This window comes from Felis catus, chromosome A2, assembly GCF_018350175.1.
Source record: "Felis catus isolate Fca126 chromosome A2, F.catus_Fca126_mat1.0, whole genome shotgun sequence".
Classification (NCBI taxonomy): domain Eukaryota; kingdom Metazoa; phylum Chordata; class Mammalia; order Carnivora; family Felidae; genus Felis; species Felis catus.
In genome coordinates, this window is record NC_058369.1 from 36,631,503 (window position 1) to 36,654,637 (window position 23,135).

Sequence of the window (23,135 nt, forward strand, 5' to 3'; positions counted from 1 at the left end):
AAATACAAAATTTTCTCCGTAGTGTTGGGCAACCGATCACTGCCCTGAGCCCTACCCTCGAACCCCGCCCATCTCCACACAATCCAGCAACTGAAAGGAAACACCCTGCCCGGCACTACGGCCTATACTCATTTAAGTTGGTCCTTATTTGTGCTGTGCAGTTAATGTTTAGAATCTTTCTCCTGCCTCCATGAGTCAAATTTTTTTGTGAGACCCATTGATTATCTCCTTGCTCTAATTCTGAATCTCTAGTCCTGTAAAGCGATCATCTGTCTCAATTACAACACCTGTGCTCCTGAGATCAGGGACCCTGTCCTTCTCATTCATTTTTTCACTCCCAGAATGTTTTTCAAGTACATCAGATACAGCAGTTGCTGGACCAGGATCCCAGAATATTATTGTGAAAACATCATCCCAGCCTCACAGGACCTAGAGACCAGTAAGAAAGGTAGGAAAAATAACTGAGGAAGCAAATAAAGAAAATAATTCCCATTAAGAATGAGTGCCCTAAAGGAAACAGGCTCTAATGACAAGTTAATGAATGATTAACTTCTGCCCTCATTGCCTGTCTGTATGTCCTTTCTTATACCTACTTTATTTTCTTTTAAAAATTAAAAAAAATTTTTTTAACATTTATTTGAGAGACAGAGTGAGACAGAGCACGAGTGGGGGAGGGGCAGAGAGAGGGGGTTACACAGAATCCAAAGCAGGTTCCAGGCTCTGAGCTGTCAGCACAGAGCCCGATGCAGGACTCAAACTCACAAACTGTGAGATCATAACCTGAGCTGAAGTCAGACCCTTAACCCATTGAGCCACCCAGGCACCCCACTTATACCTACTTTAAATAGCCAAGCTCATCGCCTGTCAGACTGGCAAGGATGAGAAAACTTCTGAATGTCCCTTGTTTCAAGGATATGGACAAAAAGACCCTCAAAGTTAGTGTTGACGAGAATGACAACAAATGTAACAGTGATATTTTTGGAAGACAGTGTCATGGTGGGGGGGGCGGTGGTTCTTCTTAGTAGACAGGTCTGAGACAGAAAGGAAAGTGCGAAGGAGTCAGGTGCAGGGAGGGAGGGTATACAGGCTGCACTGGGTAGTGTGTGCAAAGGCTCACGGGGAGTGTGTGCAAAGGATCTGTTGTGATTGAAAGGGTCGGGAACAAGGTATGAGTGAGCCCAGAATGCAAGTGGGAGAGGCTGGAGATAAATCCGGCTAGGGCCGGATCACACCGTGCCTTACAGATTACAGCCAAGAGTCTGAGATGACCTGCTTTGTAATTTAAGATCCTACACCACTTAAGTTTATATTCTCCAATTGTTCCTGAAGCACCTAAGCGACTACGAGTTTGAAAGACACACTGAGCCCCCTGTAGCTTTCTTTTATCCTTCCTAGTGCCCGTGGGTTCCCAAGATAGCAGCGTGGACGGTGCATACGTGCCCAGGGTGAGACATATTCGCCTTCACTTCCTCTGCACCCTTTCGGCTCCTCCACCTCTCTGCTCCACAGAAAACAACAGAGATTTCCATCTCTGAAGGACACTTTACTCAAGGATAAAATCAGCCATTAATTATTGAGCACTTTCTATGTGCTCACCATTCTCCCAAGTGCTTTGTATAATATTAACTCATTTCATCCAGGTATCCTCATCTACCCAAGAAAACGGAGGCGAAGGAAGATGAGCCATTTTGACCACAGTCATAGAAGTGGTCAGTGGAAGACCAAGAATCTTGAGTCCATGTCTCTGACTGCTCAAGGATAGTCCTCTCCAGCCGGGTTGGTGCGTGGAAATTGCAATCCACCTGTTTATTTCACTCAAGGAAGCATTTCGAGAGACTGTGTACATGCTGTCCTTAACTGTTGTACATTCTGCTTGGATACAACTCATACTTTTCACATTATACATCAATCTCCCTCAAATCAAATATGGACTGTGTCAAATATGGATTTCTGAGATCACCTAATGTAGTCCTGAGACATCATAGGCTAGCACTGCCCATGAGCCTGGCAGTTTGGTTTCCAGTTTCGGCTGCCACTGAAATATTTCAATTTCCCTCTTATTTTATTGTAAAAAGCCATGGAAAATAGGGGAAAGACCCAAAGGACTAACACTAAAGGTACAGAGCACACCTGTACTACAAGAAAGCTAAGGATGAAAATCACTGCATGTATAAAAATAATCAACTATTAGCTTGCTCAATTGTCCTCTGGACTTAAGCCGGTCAGTGTTCAACTGAGAACAAAAAGATAATAACTTTACAACTGTGTGTATAAAATATTGGAAATATATTGTAGGAAATGGGTCAACGGCACAGCACAGTTAGTTAGTACATTGGCTATTTTGGCTTTTGTTTGTTTTGCTTTCTGAAAAGAGAACCCCTTTGTAAAAGGTAAGTCTATTTTTCAACTTTTGGGCAGCTAGCTTTTATTTGAGAGTAAGGAATTAACTGTATTTACTAATTTTCTTCCTCATTTCTAGAACACAGATATTTTGATGGTAGATCATATTATGTATCCTATCCTATCCTATCCTATCCTATCCTATCCTATCCTATCCTATCCTATCCTATCCCCACTTGGTAAGTCTCTGTACACTCACACACATACGTGTAGAAACCCACTTTCCTGTTCAGCATCAGAGTTCAGCATTTACAGGTGTCCACTTACCTTTACTAGTAGGTATTCTTCTGACTTCCTCTTGCTTTCACTGTAATAATCTTTGGATTTTGTTTGCCATGCATAGTTGTCATCTTTTTCTTTCACACATTCTTTCTTCCGGATTTCTCACCAAAGCCTGTAACCCAGAAAAGAGACGCTCCTTAATTTCTGTAGGCACGCAGGAAAGAACTAGAGTTCTCAAATCAGTGACACTTCTAATTTATTTCCAGTTTTCCCTTGGCTGGCTACAGTTTAATCACCGTTTTAGAAATTTACCTAACGAGATTTAAAATGGAGCTATCTCGACATACAAATGAAATTGAGGCTGTTCTCAACAACTAAGTGATTCGGCCTCTTACATAATGCATTTCATTGAATAGACAGTGTTACCGTCTCTGTAGAAGGAGATTCCGCAGGGCTGAAAGTTATCTACAGTCGTTGTAAATTCAGGGTGACAAAAGTGGGAGAAATCAATAAAGCATCACCGCAGAATCCATGTTACAGAATTACTGGAACCAGGATAGCACTCCCAAATCTCGTGTTTTTTTTTTTTTTAATTTTTTTTTCAACGTTTTATTTTATTTTTGAGACAGAGAGAGACAGAGCACGAACGGGGGAGGGGCAGAGAGAGAGGGAGACACAGAATCGGAAACAGGCTCCAGGCTCTGAGCCATCAGCCCAGAGCCCGTCGCGGGGCTTGAACTCCCGGACCGTGAGATCGTGACCTGGCTGAAGTCGGACGCTTCACCGACTGCGCCACCCAGGCGCCCCTAATCTCGTTTTTAACAGATGTCAGTTGTGGAGAGAATGAAGCACATGTCATGAATACTGATGAAATTTAGTGTGTGTCTTGCGCCCTAAGATGCTCATTTATATGTATTTGTCATTTTCTCTATAAAAGAAAAGGAAACAGCTATCCCTCGGAAGCTCTCCTTAAGTCAGGAAGTGCGCTTCTTGTCAGCTGTGGGCCAAACTGTTTCACACCCAGGAGTGTGTAAAAAGTGGACAAGAAGGCGGAAGCAGCAGGTGTGGCATTCACTGTTTTGCCGTGTGAGTGGATAAAACTCGACTTGTCCAACCATCCCGCACTGCACCTCCCCATTCCACCTGAGCCTCAGCTCTCCCTGGACATGGACACAGGCGTGAAGTGGAAGATGGCGGCCGGAAGCAGAAAGAACTCAGGACAATTTGTTCATCAGCACCTTTGCTCCTGTCTCCTTACTGATGCCATATGATACACCCATCTTTTCTAACAGGAGCGAGATATTCCAGGGGCTCCACCACAATGAGAGCTGAGAGTTTCTTTTCTTTTTTTTTTTTAATGTTTATTTATTATATTGAGACAAAGAGCATGAGTGGGGAAGGAGCGGAGAGAGGGAGACAGAGAATCTCTGCGCTGTCAGCAGAGAGCCTGATGCAGGGCTCGAATTCACAAACCATAAGCTCATGACCTGAGCCAGAACCAAGCATTGGATGCTTAATGGACTGAGCCACCCAGGTACCCCAGCTGGGAGTTTCTTGTGGGCAATATTTGCAGTATCCTTTTAGGACAAAAATAAATTTTAGGAAACAAACTAATTTACTTATCTTTGAATCTTAAAGCCAGTAAGACCCTAATTTTATGTGAGGTGTGTTAAATTCAATATTAAAATGCTAACAAAAAAATTAAATTTAAATAGTGGGATCTAATGTTCATAGAGTGTAGCCATGGGACTGCAGTAATGGTTTGGGTAGGATGAAATCAGAATGAAGACCTCTCACATCCAGCCATCTCCTTAGACCCGTGGCTTCCAGGGAAAATACTGGGTATAGAATATACGAGAGGGATAGTGTAGTCCCAGCCCCCACTTTACAGTAAGATAACTGAGGCTTCGAGAGAGGGAAGGGGACCTGCAGGAGAACCACATGGAGAACTGGCACCGTCGTGACTCCGTACGTTTTCTGCTTTATCAAAACGTCTCTCTACAAATTCCATGTGTCCACCAGGTTACATAAGTTCCTAGACTGGGGGTTAGACCTTATAAATAGTGATATAACAAGCAGCCTGGATCACAGGGCAGAAGAGAGAGAAAGGCAATCATTTATTGAGTGCCCACCACAAGCCATTTAGTGCGCAGGGCATAGCACTTACATTGCAGCTAATGCTTTCGGGGAACTGTGAAAATCATATAGGAATCATTATCTTATGAAGATGAGGAAACTGAGTCACGGCAAGAGGATACTTTGTTTGAGGTGACACACAGCTAGTAAGTTTTGTTGTTTTTGTTTTTTTATTTTAATTCCCGTACAGTTAATATAGAGTGTTGTAATAGTTTCAGGTGTATGATATAGTGATTCAACACTTCTATACATCACCTGGTGCTCATCACAAGTGCACTCCTTAACCTCCATCACCTATTTCACCCATCCCCCCCCTCCCCCCACCTACCTCCCTTCTGGTAAACATTGGTTTGTTCTCTTTTCTTTTTCTTTTTTTTTTTTTTAATTTTTTTCAACGTTTTTATTTATTTTTGGGACAGAGACAGACAGAGCATGAATGGGGGAGGGGCAGAGAGAGAGGGAGACACAGAATCGGAAACAGGCTCCAGGCTCCGAGCCATCAGCCCAGAGCCTGACGCGGGGCTCGAACTCACGGACCGCGAGATGGTGACCTGGCTGAAGTCGGACGCTTAACCGACTGCGCCACCCAGGCGCCCCGGTTTGTTCTCTTTTATTAAGAGTCTGCTTCCGGCGCCTGGGTGGCTCAGTCAGTTGAGCATCCAACTTCAGCTCAGGTCATGCTCTTACGGTTCATTGAGTTCAGCCCCGCATCGGGCTCTGTGCTGACAGCTTAGAGCCTGGAGCCTGCTTCCAATTATGTGTCTCCGTCTCTTTCTGCCCCCTCCCTGCTCACACTGTCTCTCTCTGCCTCTCCAAAAATAAAGAAAACTAATTAAAAAAAAAAAAGAGCCTGCTTCTTAATTTGTCTCTCTTTTTTCCTTTGCTCATTTGTTTTGCTTCTTAAATTCCACATATGAGTGAAATCCTATGGTATTTGTCTTTCTCTCTGACTGATTTCTTTCTTTCTTTCTTTCTTTCTTTCTTTCTTTCTTTCTTTCTTTCTTTCTTAGCAGCAGGTAAAAGTTTATTAGAGTAAGATTAGAAAGGAAGAATAACAGGAAATCTCTCTTTACAGAGAGGGGACATTCGAAAGTGAATGACTTATTTCACTTAGCATTGTAATTTCTAGCTCCATCCATGTCACTGCAAATGGCAATATTTCATTCCTTTTTATAACTGGATAGTATTCCATTTTATATACACACATACACACACCATGTCTTTATCCATTCATCTATTGATGGACACTTGGAATGCAAACCGGTGCTGCCATTCTGGAAAAACAGTGTGGAGTTTCATTAAAAAGTTAACAATAGAACTACCCTATGAGCCAGCAGTTGCACTACTGGGTATTTACCCCAAAATACAAAAACACTAATTCCAAGGGATACATGCACCCTTATGTTTATAGCAACCTCATCTACAATAGCTAGTAAGTTCTTTGATCCCATGGCCCGATATACTCTGACTTCCGACCTGTAATGAGCAGCAACTGTACAACCCAGGAAATATGCATCTATTTGAAAACTCCAGATCCCAAGAATAGAAACGGAATGGATAGTGTTTTAAAGAAGACTAAAGAAGAGAACAGAGGAAAAATAAGTTAAAAGCACTATGGGAGTATATTCAACCATTCAACTCTTAATGTGTAGGAGGGAAATGTCTTAAGATCTTTGGATATACCAAATATGCAAATGCAATTAGAACATATCATGTAACTTCACCCATAAAATTCAGTGAAGGATACTTGTCATATTAAGAACCTACAGGTGAGCAAATAAGTTCAAGGTCTCAGTGAGTTAGGATGCCTGAGATATGATCACCTCTTTGCTTAGGCTGTCATAACAAATGCCATATACTGAGTGGTTTGAACAGCCTTCACAGTTCTAGAGGCTGGAAGTCCAAGATCAAGGTGGCAACAAAGTTTGGTTTCTCCTGAGGTGCATGTATCTTTTTGAATTAGTATTTTTATTTTCTTTGGGTATACACCTACCAGTGGAATTACCGGATCATATGGTAATTCTATTTTTAATATTTTGAGGGACGTCCATACTGTTTTCCACAGTGGTTCTACCAGTTCGCCTTCCCATCAACAGTGCACGAAGGTTCCTTTTTCTCCACATTCTTGCCAACACTTGTTGTTTCTCATGTTGTTGATTTTAGCCATTCTTACAGGTGTATGGTGATATCTCACTGTGGTTTTGCTTTGTATTTTTCTGATGACTAGTGACGTTGAGCATCTTTTCACAAGTTCGTTGGCCATCTGTATATCATCTTTGGAAAAATGTTTATTCATGTCTTCTGCCCATTTTTAAATTGGATCATTTGTTTTTTGTGTGTTGGGTTGTAGAAATTCTTGGTATAATTTAGATATTAATTCCTTATTGGAGACATCACTTGCAAATATCTCCCCCCATTCAGCAGGTTGTCTTTTCGTTTTGTTGCTGGTTTCCTTCCCTGTGCAAAAGCTTTTTATCTTGGGGTAGTCCCAACAGTTCAACTTGCTTTTATTTCCCTTACCAAAGGAAACATCTAGAAAAATGTTTCTATGGCTGATGTCAAAGAGATTGCTGCCTATGTTTTCTTCTAGGAATTTTATGGTTTCAGGGGTCACATTTAGGCTTTGGTCCATTTTATTGTTATGTGTGGTTTAAGACAGTGGTCCAGTTTCATTCTTTTGCATGTAGCTGTCCACTTTTCCCAATGCCATTTGTTGAAAAGAAATGGATTATCCAATCCATTCCCATTGGATATTATTGCCTCCTCTGTCATAGATTAATTGGCCATATAATCATGGGTTTATTTCTGGGCTTTCTATTCTGTTCCATTGATCCACGTGTCTATTTTTGTGCCAGTACCATACTGTTTTGATTGTAACAGCTTTGTAGTGTATCTTGACATACGGGATTGTGACACCTCCAGTTTTGTTCTTCTTTTCGAAGATTGCTGTAAAGGTCTCATTTTCGCTTAATTACCTCTTCGAAGGCTTTCTCTCCAAATATAGTGACATTCTGAAGTATCGGGGGGTCAGAGCCTCAACATATGAATCTTAGGACACAATCTAGCCCATACTGCCCACTCAGTAACTATTTCTGTTGCCACAGCAGTGCAAAGCCAGGTACTAGAAAAACAACAAACCTGCTACATGCCATCAACATTCAGCGTCACCCATAAAGATTCGAAGCCCTCTACTATTTGAATTCAGGCCCCTAAGGGTCTATTACAGGTTTTAAATTTTAAAAAATAAAGGTGGGAAAGGTCATGATTCAACAACCTTTGGTCACAACGGTCTAAACCAGGGGTCAGAAAAGTATCGCCTGCAAATTAAATCCAGCCTGCTGACTGTTTCTGCAGGTAAAGTTTTTTGGCACACAGTCACATCCAGTCATTTAAAGACTGCCTCTGGTCGCTCCGGAGCTACAATCACACGGCTGAATAGCTGTGCCAGAGACCCAAGACCAAAAGTATTTACTCTCTGGCCTTTGACAGAGATAGTTTGCCAACTCCTGCTTTAATCTATGGTAGTCAGGTTTTTGTTTTTTTATTTTTATTGTAGGACTTTTCAGGGTCTGGAAAATATATGCTTCAAACTTCAAGGGGAGGATATACAGTAAAACTGCATCTTGCATTGGAAGTAATTTCTAAAGTCAGTTCAAACTGAAAACTGTGAATGATCAGAACGAACACTGGGAATCCCGTAGGGAAAGTGCCACACCATACAGTCTACCATCGCATGTCATCATCAACATGGCCAGGTTTTCCTTCAAAGTTGCCAACAGATAAAATTGCTTTTGAGCACCACATGGAAGAGTTGGCTTTCTTTACGGGCCCCTGTATAAAAACATGCCTACGAATCGCCCTCGGCATGGTAAGATGCTTGAAGACACTGAGAACTGCCAGGAGGGTCAGGATACCAACTCACACTAACGTCTTCAATTTGCCAAAGTTAAATATGCACTCGCTATGACTTTGCAGGAGGTGCTTGTTGTCGCTGTCGTTTGCACTGTTTCCCAATTTAACCTCTCCCATCTCATGCCCCCAAGCCCCCAGTGCCAGAAGCTTATAATAGGACCTGTGTTTCATGGCATGCATTTAAAGAAATGCAAAAACACTAAAAATCATGGGTATTAGGGACCAATCAACTGAACAGAAGACATGTATGAGGCTTTCTTAACACTAATTATAAAAGAAGTGTAGGACAAAGCCGCAATAAGACACCACTTAATACCCATTAGGTGGGATATTTTTTTTTTAAGTGAAAAATAACAAATGTTGGTGAAAATGAGGAAAAGTTAGAACGCATTGCAGATGGGGATGTAAAATGGTGCAGTCTTTGTAGAAAATGATTTGAAAGCTCCTTAAAAAATTAAACATAAAATTACCATAAGATACAAGAATTCTACTTCTGGGTACATACCCCAAAGAATTGAAAGCAGACGGTTGTGCACCTGTTCATAGCTGCATTATATGTTATTCTGTTCACAGTAGCCCAAAGGCAGGAATAATCCAAGTGTCCACTGACAAGATAAATGGATAAACAAAACGTGGTATACACATACAATGGAGCAGTATCCATTTTTAAACAGAATGGAATCCTGATACATGCCACACTGTGGATGAATTTTAAAAACACTATGGTAACTGGAATGAACCAGATGCAATAGGACAAATATTGTATGATCTCACTTGCATGCGGTGCCTCGAGTAGTCAAATTCATACAGATGGAGAGTAGAACAGAGGTTATCAGAGCATAGGGGACTGAGGAATGGAAGTGATTGTTTAATGGGCACAGAGTTTCAATTTGGAGTGATGAAAAAGGTTCTGGAGACCGATGGCAATGAAGGTTTTACAACACTGTGAATTTACTTAATGCTGCTGAACTGCACATTTAAAAATAGTCGGAAGGGTAAACTTTTTTTTTTAAGCTTGAGAGAGGAAAGAGCACAAACAAGGGAAGGGCAGAGAGACAGAGACAGAGAGAGAATCCCAAGCAGGCTCCACACTGTCAGTGCAGAGCCCGTAACAGGGCTCCATCCCACAAACCGTGAGATCATGACTTGAGCCAAAACCAAGCGTCGGACACTTAACCACCTGAGCCACCCAGGTGACCCTAGAATGGTAAAATTTACATTATGTATATTTTACCACAATAAAAAATGCTCCAGAAAAAAAAAATAAAAAAGAAATGTAGGAGCGTAATTGCAGGGATGGGGATAGAGAGAGAGGGCTTAAATTGTTTATACAGAATGTCTCATTCTGCTAAAAAAAAAAAAAAAAAAAAAGGCAGCCAACAAATCTTTGGCCTGCTTAGGTGACAACATCATAGCTTGGAAGACAGAGGAAGCAATAAAGGGAAGTGTTATTCCAGAAAGACCTTTAGGTGATAGAGAAATGAAGCAGAAAAGTGGTCACGTGCCGTTGGAGTTCAAAGTAGCATTGGCAGGGATGCTGGGGTCCTCACTTGGCTCCTCCCGGGCCCGAATCTTCTTCCAGCACAGCCTCACTGCCCCCTTGTCCCCATGCTCACTCCCATGCTCACCCTTCCATTCGCCCCATCCACTGTCCACTCAGCAGCCTGAGTGCTGGCGAAAATACAGCATTACGCAAAGGATGATGTGACAAACTCCTGTCCGCGTCACTGTGCCGTCACTCAAAATGAACTAATGTTGTTCTTCGCATTCATTAACTCTTTTGAGAAATAGAACCACATGGAACTTAAACCCCTCCAGTTCACACATGGATATGTCTGTGTGTGTGTGTGTGTGTGTGTGTGTGTGTGTCCAAAACAACATATCCTACAGTAGTGTAGGTTTTACAGTTTTTATAAAGTACAGCATGTATATTACACTGTACTCCACATTGTTTTTGAGACATCTTCATTTTGGTCCATACAGATCTAGGTCATTGACTGTTGTATGGCACTCTATAATACAACCATACCATAGTTTAATTCTCCTTTTCTGGACTGATGGCTATTGGGCGGGGTCCAATCATGACAAAGGATGCTCCGATGGACACCCTTCACAATCCTCCTCCAGAGTCCAGATCCCTCTGTTCAGTGGCAGAGGCTGTCCCGGCCCATTAGTATTGTGGCAGCCCTGTGTATACCTGCAGGACTTTGTCCTGGTTAAGTCCAGCTCTCCTGGGGGCAACTGAAAATGGGAGAGAGCTCTTTTGTGAGTTGGGGGTGGAGGAGAGCAGGGATGCTAAATTTCTACAGTGCATGAAAGTCTCGAGGGACAGAGACTTGCCCCTCACAAAAATACCAAGTGCTCCTCCTTGGAGAAACAATGTTGCTAACTTTCTGTCTGCAGGAAAATCTGTTGTGGAATATGTGCATTCTCAAGTGTAACTGGGGGATGACAACTTATTCTCCAAGTGCTGTTTATCTCAATTCCTTGCCAAGTTTTACTTGTCTAATTCAACCTTTTGAATTTCTGCTACTCCGACAGGCATAAAATGCTATCCTGGGATTTTAAACTGGCGTTTCTTGCTTTTATCAGCGATGTGGAAAGCCTTTTCACATTTTTATTGCTCATTCATGTCTTCCCCTCAAGACACGGACTGTTAGTAAGTGGCCCATTTTTCCTACTGGGTAGTTTGACTTTTCCTTATTGATTTATAGGAATTTGCTAGAGATTCTAGAAACCTGGTTTTTGTCAGTTATTTCAGGTTGCAAATATCTTCTATTGGTTTGTCACTTGCCTTTTAATTTTATGGCATTATTTTGTTATACATTATACAAGTTATACATTTTGATATAGTGAAATCCATCAACTTCATCATTCTTAAGTGTGGTTTTGTGTCTCTAGCTTACAAAATCTATGTTATCCTAACGGTATAAAGATACTTTCTTTTTATCTCCCTACAGGTTTTGAACTTTTACATTTTATACTGAGGTTTTCAATTCACCTCAATTGATTTTTGTACGAAGTGTAAGTCTGGAAACTTATTCTTCCATAAGGAGAAATAACTTACTTCTGATACACATTTACTTCTGATATTCTATGTTTTCCATTCTGAATTTCAATGCTTCCTGTGTCTATAGGGTCTACAGGGAAGGGTCTATATTTGTTCAGTCTCTATTCTGTCCCACTGATCTATTTTTCAATACCGCTATACCAATAACATAATGTCTTAATTACTATGGTTTTATAAATATTTTGATAATTAGGGGAAACCTTCATTCCTTCTTCTTTTGCAAACCTCCCTTATTACGTTCTTGAATTTTTATTTTTATTATTATTAAAAAAATTGTAATGCTTACTTATTCTTTGGGGGGCAGGGGCAGAGACAGGGAGACAGAATCTAAAGCAGGTTCCAGGCCCTGAGTTACCAGCACAGAGCCTGACATGGGGCTTTAACTCACAAACCATGAGATCATGACCTGAGCCTAAGTTGGTTACTTAACTGACTGAGCCACCCAGGTGCCCCAAATTCTTGCATTTTTACATTTCCATTCAATTTTAGAATGCTGTTGGGATTTTGTTCAGAACCTCAATGAATTTATAAATCCTTTCTTCAGTAAAAATCAGCATTTTATAATATTGGTCTTTCCTTTCCATGTATATGGTATATCCTACTATTTCTTTTGTTCTTTTGTGGTTCCCAGTAATTTTCTCCTGAAGTAGTTGCACATTTTCTTAAAACTGGACTCCCAGTTTCTATATAATTTTGAGCGCTGAAGTGGTTTTTAAAAAAAAAAAAAAAAAAAAAACAACTCAAATCTCATGATATCAACTGTCCTTCCCTGAATGTAGGTCTCCTGAGGCTTTCTATTACACTTAAAATAGAATCCAAACTGCTTACTGTGGCATGATTACAGTATGTGGCTTGGCCCTGTCTTCCTCTTAAACTTTAACTTGAATCTTGTGTTAGCCATGCCAGTTTTCTTTACACATGCCAAATATATCAAGCTAATTTCTCCTCAGGACCTTGTCCTTGCAGCCTCCTTTCATGGAAACTTGTTCCCCAGATATGCACATGGCTGGTTTCTTCTTGCCACTAAGGCCTCAGCTCAGATGTCACCTCTCAGGCTGTCCCTTCCCACTAGAGAATAGCCCTTCAATCATTCATAATGGCATAGCTCCTTTATTTCTTCACAGCTCTTGTCACCATTTAAAATTATCTTGTTTAACTCTATTGGTGTTTCTCCATAATAGACTGTAAGCTCTACATAATTGGGACCCTGCTGTCTTATTCCCTCCCATGTCCTCAGCACCTCAAATGGTTTCTGGTACACGCAAAGTAGTCAATGAATAGGTATTGAATAAATAAGTGAGCAAATAAATGAACGAACTTGGATTTCACCTTGTCCCCTGGTTGATCCTTCTATGTCCTCTTATATCAGCGAAGTGTTCCCTTTCTCCCACTGTCCACATACTAGCAAATAAATAATAATCTGCAGACATTTCTAGTCTCTCAAAGAAATAGCTTGACCATAGGCATACTTATAAAGGGAATTCCAAACACATCTGTGTTCTGAAAATCCAGGTTTCTAGCTTATATGGAACAGAGAAGCCTTCATTCTCCCATTCACCCTATTTCTACTCCCAAGAGATAACCATCGACAGTTTCTTTGTGTGGAGTCAGAAACTTTTTACCCATTTACTAGTATGTATGTATGTATCTAGCTATCGTCTATCTATCACAGGTTAGAGAATTTGAATGACTCAATATGGGAAGTTTTATTCTTATTGACAAAGTATTATTTTTCAATGGATCTGAGTTTGTTAAAAACGCAGATTCCTACTCCCACCTCTAGAGGTTCTGATTTCAAAAACCAGGGGTGGGTCCCAGAAATCTTCATTTTCGACAAGCATCCTAGATAATTCTGATGCAGGTGGCTCAATGGGAAATGCTCTCCAAGTCAAGGCCATTTAACACCATCCTTATTTAAGACCATGCATCCTCCTGAACACTAGGGGGCAGATGGAGCCACGTGCATGCCCAGTGTTAAGATGTCACAACCCCTTTGCTCAGAAAGAGGGTGTGGCAGATACTGAGCCTCCATTAAGACCCCAAGAATCTAGACTGCTTGTGAAGCCACATCAGCAATCAGGAAAACAGCTCAAAACTGAGAAAACCTGGGTTCTAAACTCCACACTGCCCCGCACCTCAGTTTCTTCACGTGCAAAATGAGAAGTTGGACCAGATAATCCAACAAGCCCCTTTCCACACTAACATTTCATGAGAAACTTTAACATCACATGGATTTCTTTGTGATTGGGCTATGGTTGATTTTGATCTTGTACCTTCCAAATTTTCTAGGATGGGCTAGGTTATTTTTATAATGCAAAAGAAAATAATCCAAAACATTTAAAAAGATTTTTCTCATCGTTACTCCAACAGCATTTTCACAAACTGAGATGCTTCTGTTTCAGTGCTAATGTTCACTACTCTCCATGAATACAGAGAAACAACAAAATCTCAACGCACCTAGGTCAAGGCAATTTAATGCCATTCTTGCTTGTTTGAAGCAAATTTAAAATTTGCTCAAGAGACAAAATTGAATCTGTGATTCTATGCAAGACGGTAAACACGGAAACGAAACAGCCCAAGATTCTATCTCAGCCCAAATCTCATACTACATGGAGAAATGAGCAATATTTAAATATTTAATAATACCTTGTCATTTTTATAGACTCCTGGGCTTCCGAGTTTCTGACAAAGTAATCCCTGAGCCATAATTAACAAAAAAAGGCAACCTTCCCAAAAGTTTTCCAGAGCACAAGTAGACTCCTCAAAGTACTTCCTTGGCAGTGAGTGTGTTGGGAATAGTGGCATACCAGCAGTAAACAAGAGCTAGAAAGAGTTTGGATATTGCTCTGAACTGATGATGGATGTTGGCTGAAACGGCTTTTAGGAAAAGAAGGTTGTGATTAGAAAATCATGACATTTCCAGCACTCATTTATTAGCATGTCTGGAAAATCACAGATGAGAGATAACAGAGTCTTTGCAACCTGAGTTCCATTCACAGGATGTTTACAAATAATTAACTGCTATTCAATCTTCAGAGTCATTTGGTCAGTGTCCTAAAGGCAAAGCAAGGATACAGACACCATAACCAATCACTGTAGGTGGTCTCCTAATAAAGACTTCCATTAGCTACTAGTTGCTCAGACCATAAAACTATGGATGCTTTCCCCACCACTTCCCATTGCTCCAACCCTCGCAGCACTACCACTATGGTCCGCCCCTCGATTTGTTCCTATCTCCTTATTTCTAATGCCACCAGTCCAGTCCAAGCCACAATCATCTTTCCCTTAGACTATTTCAACAGTCTTCTTATTAATTTCCCCACTTGACCCAAGACAATCCCTTCTTCACGTAGTGGCCATATTTACACATCAGATAATTTTTCCCCCTGCTTAAAGCCCTTCAATAACTTCTCATCATTATTATTTTTTTGAGAGAGGGTGCAAGTTGGTGAAATGCAGAGAGAGATAGAGAGGGAGAGAGAGAGAGAAGTGGGGCTCCCCCAAAGCAAGGCTCAAACTCACTCAAAGCAGAAATCCTGCTCACCCAAAGTGGGGCTTGAGTACACCGATGTGGGACTAAAACTCATGAACGGTGAGATCATGACCTGAGCCAAGTCGGATGCTTAATGACTGAGCCACCAAGGTGCCCCGATATCTTCTCATGTTCATGGAATAAAACTTAAGTTTTATCTGCTCTCCACCTCTGAAGCGTCATTTCACGACAGTCCTTCTTCCACCCTTGATACTTCTCACATTTGCTTCCTTTTCCTTCCTTACTTTGCCGAGCTCATTCTCACTTACAGTCCTCACTGCTCAGATTACTGTTTCTCTAGACTGTCACACAGCTGGTTCCACCTCATCTTCCCAACTCAACATGCAGGATCTTCCCTGACCACTATATCCTGTATGGTATCAACCTGCATTTGTGTTATTCTCTACCCTTGCGTATTTCCCGTACGATCCTGAAATTACATGTTTACTTGATGGCTACCCACCCCTCCACTAGAACGTAAGCTCCCCGAGGAGACTGACCTTGCTTGTCCTATTCACTGCTGAACCCCCAGAACCCAGGACAATGCACACAGTACTCAATGACTTTTTGTCAATGGGGCACCTGGGCGGCTCAGTCGGTTGAGCGTCTGACTTTGGCTCAGGTCATGATATCACGGTCCACGGGTTCGAGCCCTGTGTCGAACTCTGTGCTGACAGCTCAGAGCCTGGAGCCTATTTCAGATTCTGTGTCTCCCTCTTTCTCTCTCCTCCCCTGCTCACGCTCTGTCCCTCTCTGCTCAAAAATAAACATTAAAAAAATTTTTTTTTAAATGACTTTCTGTCAAATGAATGTATGTGTTGTTTTAGATTCAAGCAGGACCCAACTTTTCAGTGCTCCCTGTCCATTCAGAATCAAAACGCAATTACCTGCCCATGCTACAAATTGTTAATGTGCAGAAGAGACCTAGGCTTCTCCAAGAACAACCTCATCGTTACCCCACAATTAGGTTAGAGCCTCCAACTTAGAGCTCATTGCTCTGAAAGCAGAGGATTCTTGGGAGATGTCAGATGAAGCTTAAAACCTCGTTGACAAGCTGACTCGTACAGTGTATCTTGACTTGGAGGAATGATTGTGTAGCTTGTCAATGCTGGAAGTGAAGGGTTTACGGTGTGAGTGGGTGGATCACTGTGTCACATGGCCTGAGGCAGGTGGATATTTTTAAAATGCTAAGGAAATCTGCTAGGATAGTCTGTACACTAGCCAGGCATTCAATCGGGGGGGGGGGGGAGCTCATTTGGGGCCCAGATAAGAGGTTCAACTAATTTTACATGCGCCCCATACCAAGGTAATTTCACTCTGACTGGCAGAGTGAACTACGGAGGGTTAGCAACAGGCAATTTTCTGCACAGTATCATGATTTATAAATCATTTCTACCAGTTTGTCATCTCTTTTGTTTCTCGGGGAAATTCTAAAGGTTGGTCAAACACTTGTTACACCGATTTTATTGTATGTGTGTGTATCAGACTCCATCTCACAATGAGTAAATACTGAAACTTGACTTGGAATCAAAATCTTGGAAGATCAGTGTTTAGGGAGTATACTCATAAACCGACGAAAGATATTGCAAAAGCCATTTTATTATTTTTTATTTTTGAAAGTTTATTTATTTGAGAGAGAGAGAGTGTGCATGCACACGTGAGTGGGGGAGGGCCAGAGAGGGAGAGAGAGAATCATAAACAGGCCCTGCACTCAGCACAGAGCCCGACGTGGGGCTCAATCCCACGAACCCAGAGAGCATTCAGCGGAAACCAAGAGTCAGACGCTCAACCGACTGAACCACCCAGGTGCCCCAAAAGGCATTTTAAAAACCAACTTTAGGGGCACCTGGGTGGCTCAGTCGGTTGAGCGTCCGACTTCCGCTCAGGTCATGATCTCACGGTCCGGGAGTTCGAGCCCCGTGTGGGGCTCTGTGCTGACAGCTCAGAGCCTGGAGCCTGCTTCAGATTCTGCGTCTCCCTCTCTCTCTGACCCTCCCCCATTCATGCTCTGTCTCTGTCTCAAAAATAAATAAAAAAAACATTAAAAAAAATTTTTTTTAAAAATCAACTTTACTGAGGTATAATTTACATACAATAAAATATTCCCACTTTAAGTGTTCAGTTCATCAGATGCTGACATATATTCACTTCTGTACTTATCAGCACAACCAAGACATAGAACATTTCTATCTCCTGAAAAGTTCCATTATGGTCCTGTGTACGATATCCTCCCTCTTACTTCCTACCTCTGCCCCAGGCAACCACTGCTCTTCTTTCTGTCACTAGATATTAGTGTGCTTTTTCTAGAATTTCATAGCAGTTGAATCCTATAGTCTAAATTTTGTGTGCTTGGCTCCTTTCACTCAGCATGATATCTTTGAGCTACATCCATATTGTTGCACATACTCATAGTTTGTTCTTCTTTTAAATTATTTTGTTTTATTTTACGGTATTCTATTGTATGGCTAGACCCCAAATGATTTATCCATTTACCTGCTGATGGGTATTTGGATTGTTTCCAGTTTAGAGCTACGAAAAAGGCAACCATATCAACACTCCAGGGCAAATCTTTGCATGGACGTATATTTTCATTTCTTTCCTGTAAATACCTTGGAGTGGACTGGCTGGGTCTTCTAATAAGGGCATTTTCAATTTTAGCAAAACTGAAAAGTGTGTTCTAAATGGCTTTGCCACTTTAAATCCCACCAGCAGTGTGTGAGAGTTTCAGTTGCTCCACGTCCTCACCCACACTCGGTATTGTCAGTCTTTTAATTTTAGCCACTTTAATAGGTATTTGCTAGTATCTCATTGCGTTTTGAATTTGCGTTTCCTTGATGCTAATAATATCGAGCATCTTCTCACATGCTTATTGCCCATTTGTATAACTTACACAAAATACAATTTGAAAGATAAGAAATATAACTACTTCTATCTCTTATGTGCAAGAACTTGCCTTATTTTAGAAGCAGTTTTGAAAAACGCAACCTGAAGAAGGATATATATAAAATATTCAGACTATAAAGTTAAAATATATTTAGAGGACACATTAAAACTAATGAAAACAATAACATGGTAGAAAAGATCCACATTTTATTAGCTTTGTATTCTATACCGCACATTCATCTAATGCTCTAAGAAACCAGGAAGCCTGAATCTGCAGAAACGGGATGAGATTAAATTAACTTGATCTCAGCGAAGAAGGAAAAGGCTTGGCCCTCTTCACTTCTAATTATTCTCTCTTCTCTAGACTTCATTTTATAGACCATAGGTTCAATTATTCACAGTATCTTTTTATATCTAGTCTCATAAAACTGTAAGGTGAATCATTACAAAATTAATATTCAACAGGCTTTATATAACTCTGCTTAATGCAATGCATAACTCAGATTTTATCACCCCAAGGCCTCTCAAGATCTATAAATGAAACCAACTTAATAAAAGACCATGTATTTTAACTCTAACATAACCTACACAACCTCAACACTACATAACTACTCAATGTAGACTAGACAACCAGACATGACAGAAATGGACTGTATATAGAAGGTCAACCTGTGCATGAAGATTCTGATGATGACAACCAAAATTTTGCTCTGACTCATTTGTTTAGAGGAACTCATGGCTCTAATGAAAAGGAGATTAATTTGCTTCCAGAGCATTCACACAGGAATCACTGTACATTTTTTACACCATGTGACCCTAAAAAATTTTCTGATTCCTAAATAATTGTCCCCACCTAGGAAGGACAAAAGCTAGTGAATGCATCTACCAAAATCCACCCTCTAATCTCTACACAAATACATGTACATATTTCCAACCACGAAGGAAACTTAAAGATCATTCGGTCCGGGGGCACCTGGGTGGCTCAGTCAGTTAAGTGTCTGACTTCGGCTCAGGTCATGATCTCATGGTTCGTGAGTTTGAGCCCTGCATCGGGCTCTGTGCTGACCGCTCAGAGCCTGGAGCCTGCTTCAGATTCTGTGTCTCCCGCTGTCTCTCTGCCCCTTCCCCACTAGCATACTATCTCTCTCTCTCTCTCAAAAATAAATACACATTTTTTAAAAAAAGGTCATTCAGTCTAATGATCACATTTTACACAAACAAAAGGCAATCAAGGCCCCTATAAGTGAAATGACCAGTTTGAGGTCAGACAACCAGTCGAGAGGAGCCAGGTGTTAAATTCAGATCTCGGACTCAGACTCCAGAGTCTTATGATTTTTTTGCCCAAGACTTTTTTTTTTCTCCTGTTCTCAATAGTTACACAGGGTAGATGTAGACATTGCTATCCTTTCTGATGTATTTTAATGTCCTCAAATTAATAGATGTGAAAACTAAGGTTCACAACATGAGGAATCACGGCTCATCCAAGGTCGGGGAGAGAATCAATGGCAAAGCTGAGACCAGTGACCACTCTTATGGTTTACAGCTTGATGCTCCTCTCTTCATGCCTGGCTGCCTTTCTTCTCTGGTGGGCAGGATGGTTTCCCGTCTTACCACCATTAAGTGGTCTTGGCGTGTTACAATCCATTCGCCACTTCCATAATGAGTAAGCTATGCCGAGATCATATGAAAAGCCCACAGTCCTAGGTTGGTACCAAGGCTCTGGCAACATTTAACACACAGCTGTTGTGAGGATGCACATTCCATTTTGACAAAAGACATGTGCCTGGGTTTTGTCATGTTGGTCTGAGATAACGTAACGTGCAGAAAGAGGGATCAGCAGGGAAAGAGAGATTACTTCCCCAGACTCTCACATAAATGATTCTTTCTTTGCATAATGGAGCTCTAAATAAATAAAATACAAAATGAATGTTTACAACATTACAGTTGCTGCAAAAATGGCTTTAGAGTTTTATGTCTATCTGTATCCTCTCCAGGGAAAACGGAAATCAACATGAGTTTTGTAATGGTTGGGAGGAGAAGGGACTATCATTTATTCCTTCATATGTCCAAGAGAGCGAGGCCCCAGGGATGCAACAGTGCTCAGAAGAGTAGTTTCTATCCTCCTGTGAAGTCTCCTGGGAAAGACAGACCATTAACAAGCATGTAATAGGTATGTACAGACACATAAGAAGACAGGGTTTAGGGGGCAAGTGGCCTGGCCTAAAGAATCCTCAGCAGTATGATCATATTCAAGTGGAAAGGAGACATGATTTGGAGCCAGACCACAGCGTGTTGGAATCCTGTTTCCTGCCACAGTAGGTGATCTTGAGCAAGTTACTTCCAACTTTCTACTCTGTTTCCTGATTTGTGAAACAAAGCTAATAACTCTTACCCTGTGGGAATTAGGTCAGATATTGAGTTAAAGTTTACTAAGTTCCCAGGGGAGCCTGGCCCAGAGTAGTGGTTCCATATATATTTGTCAAATGCATGAAAGCATCATTATGAAACATGCATTGGCTGTCTAATAGCAAAAGGGGCACCTGAGCAGACAGTGATAAAACACAGAGTAAGGAGACATGAGTCCTGTCTTATACCTAGGGAGACTGAGAGTATCTATTCTATTATACATATATACACACGCATATGTGTGAGTGTGCCTGCGTGTAACAAATACAGAGCGAAGCCAGAAAGAAGCACATTTGACGTGGCTGAGTCAGGGAGCACTGTACAATAGGACCGTCTAACAGAAACAGAACATGAGCCACAAAGGAGAGGCACATAGGTAATTTTCAAACGTCAGTAGCCACTTAATAAAAGTAAAAAGAAGCAGATAGAATCAAGTTTAGTAGCATATATGACCCCAAGATAGCCAAAATATGATCATTTCAACATGTGACCATTATGAGTTTATGAATGTGATATTTTGCACGTACAGAGTCTTCGAGCCGTCTGTGTATTTTATACTTCCATTACGGCTCACCTTGGCTTAGCCACCTTCCAGGTGCTCGGTACTGCACGTGGCAAATGGCGTCCATACTGGAGAGCGCAGTTTCAGAAATCTGGAGATGAGAGAGATTGCTGAAGACAGAGGCTGCCAGGTGGGCTCATGGGGGACGTGGGGCAGGAATGTGCCCCCTCCCGGCACAGAGACTTTGCTGCAGCACCTTATAGAAGCCTCCTTCTCCTGGCTCCTTTGGCCCCAGGGAGTCCCTAAATCTACTTCCTGCTATTGCAGGGACCGCACTCAGATTTGGTTCTTACTCTTTGCTGGTACCTTCAGACTCTCAGATTGTCCTTTCCTTCCTGCTTAGGGTATGGGAAGCACATATATGTAACAGCAATTTCTTCTTTGCACAATATGGCTGTATACAGATACATACAAATAGATACAATGCCAGGTAAAGACCTGAGATAGCCCAGCTCTGGCTCCCAGAGCCACGAGGCCTGCAGAGCCCCAGTTTTTCTCCAGCCATACAGAGTTACGAGCTAAGCAAAGGCCAGAACCATTCCTAGCAGGAAACCAGTCTGTGCCTGGGCTCCAAGCAGGGGACAGGTGGGCACAGGGCCCGGCTGTGGGGAGTGCCATTTGGCAGAGAGATACTAGAGGAAAGGGGAGGAGACAATGGTCTGACTCCTTGTGTGCCCTTCCTGGCCAAGTCTATTTTCTAAGGTGAGATGGAGTAGAGAGACCTATTCCACGTGGCCAAGTATGGTGGTGACACGTATGACAAAAGAATCTGGAGGATGAACAAAGCACAAGTGAGAAAGAAGTACATAAGAGGACAGAGGCAGAAGCCGAGAAACTAAGAGTCATCTTGCCCACTGTCCCCCAACAGCTGGTGTGCCCTCACCTAACAGTTCAAGTGTCCCCACCACCAGGGCCCATGATGGGTCGCAGTGGTGGCTGGACCTATATCAGCCTCCATCTCCTTAGTCCTGTCTTTTCCCACAGCCCAGTGATTAACAGTACGACCACAAACTCAGGCAATCAACTACATAAGAGGAGTGGATTGGGTGAGGAGGCAGGAAACGCATTGTCCCCACACCTCTGCCCTGTCCCAACAGTAAAGTCACTACTGGTTTGAAAGAGGATGGAATTCAGAGGGGTTGCCAATCTTAGCTCAATAATATCTTTACCAGAATGGAAGTCCCAGTGCAGAGAGAGCAAACCTTCTGACACACTCAACTTTCAGCAAGCGGGAATGGGACCCTGGTGTGCCTCGATCTTGCAAATTTTGCAAAGTCTTGAGAAGGGATTTTATGGGACATTTTCCAGTTTTAAAATGGTTGGAGCTACGTCAACAAAATTTTACACACTGTACGGGGCCACACTGTGTGAGCCAAAGAAAACTGACCACAAGGTTGCCAGCTTGAGATTTCTCCTCTAGTTCAAAGAGATATGGTCATGGTCCTGTTCCACCATCGGGCCATTTGTAGCTTCTCAGCTCAATTTTGTTCTGAGGCTTAATTCCGATCAGGCAGATGAAGGGCTGAGCATAGTTTCTGGCACATCGTGAAGGCAGTTAATAACTGATGTCCGCTAGCTCTAAAGAACCTCTGAGATTTAATTCTAACCATTATGTAGGGATCAAATCACAGGATGTCCCCAGAGACAAAACATCTGAAAGAGGGCTCCTCTCGTTCAAACGATTCCCTATCTCTTCATTTCTGTTTCATGGCTTAGATTTACGCCACTTTCATTTTACTTTGTCGATTCATGAAACTCAATTTGTTGCACAAAGGAAGTAAGAAAGAAAAAAGGTCAGCCCAGGTGAAAGTCTAAGCTGGTGTAAGTTTTCTAGAAAGTAGTTTGGCAATGCCCAGCAAATAAAAGGCTGAAAAAAAAAATCGTATGCCTTTTGACTCAGCGATTCCAAGTTTAAGGAATTCAGCCTAAGTAAAAAGTGATGGTTTTTCATAAAGATTTAATTCCAAGAATTCTTATGACCGTGTAATCTACAACAGAAGCAATTAAGGAAA

At 41.7% G+C, this 23,135-nt stretch overlaps 1 protein-coding gene and 1 long non-coding RNA gene across 11 annotated transcripts in view; one reads left to right on the top strand and one right to left on the bottom strand.

The window, feature by feature from the left end:
• FRMD4B (FERM domain containing 4B) overlaps positions 1-23,135 on the bottom strand; it is a 356,794-nt gene that overhangs the window by 283,064 nt on the left and 50,595 nt on the right. For all 6 annotated transcript variants that reach the window (XM_045053138.1, XM_045053139.1, XM_045053143.1 and 3 more), the window contains exon 2: positions 2,668-2,794. The gene's annotated coding sequence lies outside the window, so the exon portion shown is untranslated. The remainder of the gene's footprint in view (positions 1-2,667; positions 2,795-23,135) is intronic.
• LOC123384120 overlaps positions 1-23,135 on the top strand; it is a 69,133-nt gene that overhangs the window by 17,082 nt on the left and 28,916 nt on the right. For 3 of the 5 annotated variants that reach the window (XR_006594794.1, XR_006594793.1, XR_006594796.1), the window contains one exon: positions 20,150-20,325. The exons of the other annotated variants lie outside the window; for them this stretch is intronic. This is a non-coding gene — a long non-coding RNA (uncharacterized LOC123384120). The remainder of the gene's footprint in view (positions 1-20,149; positions 20,326-23,135) is intronic. 5 annotated transcript variants of the gene reach the window in all.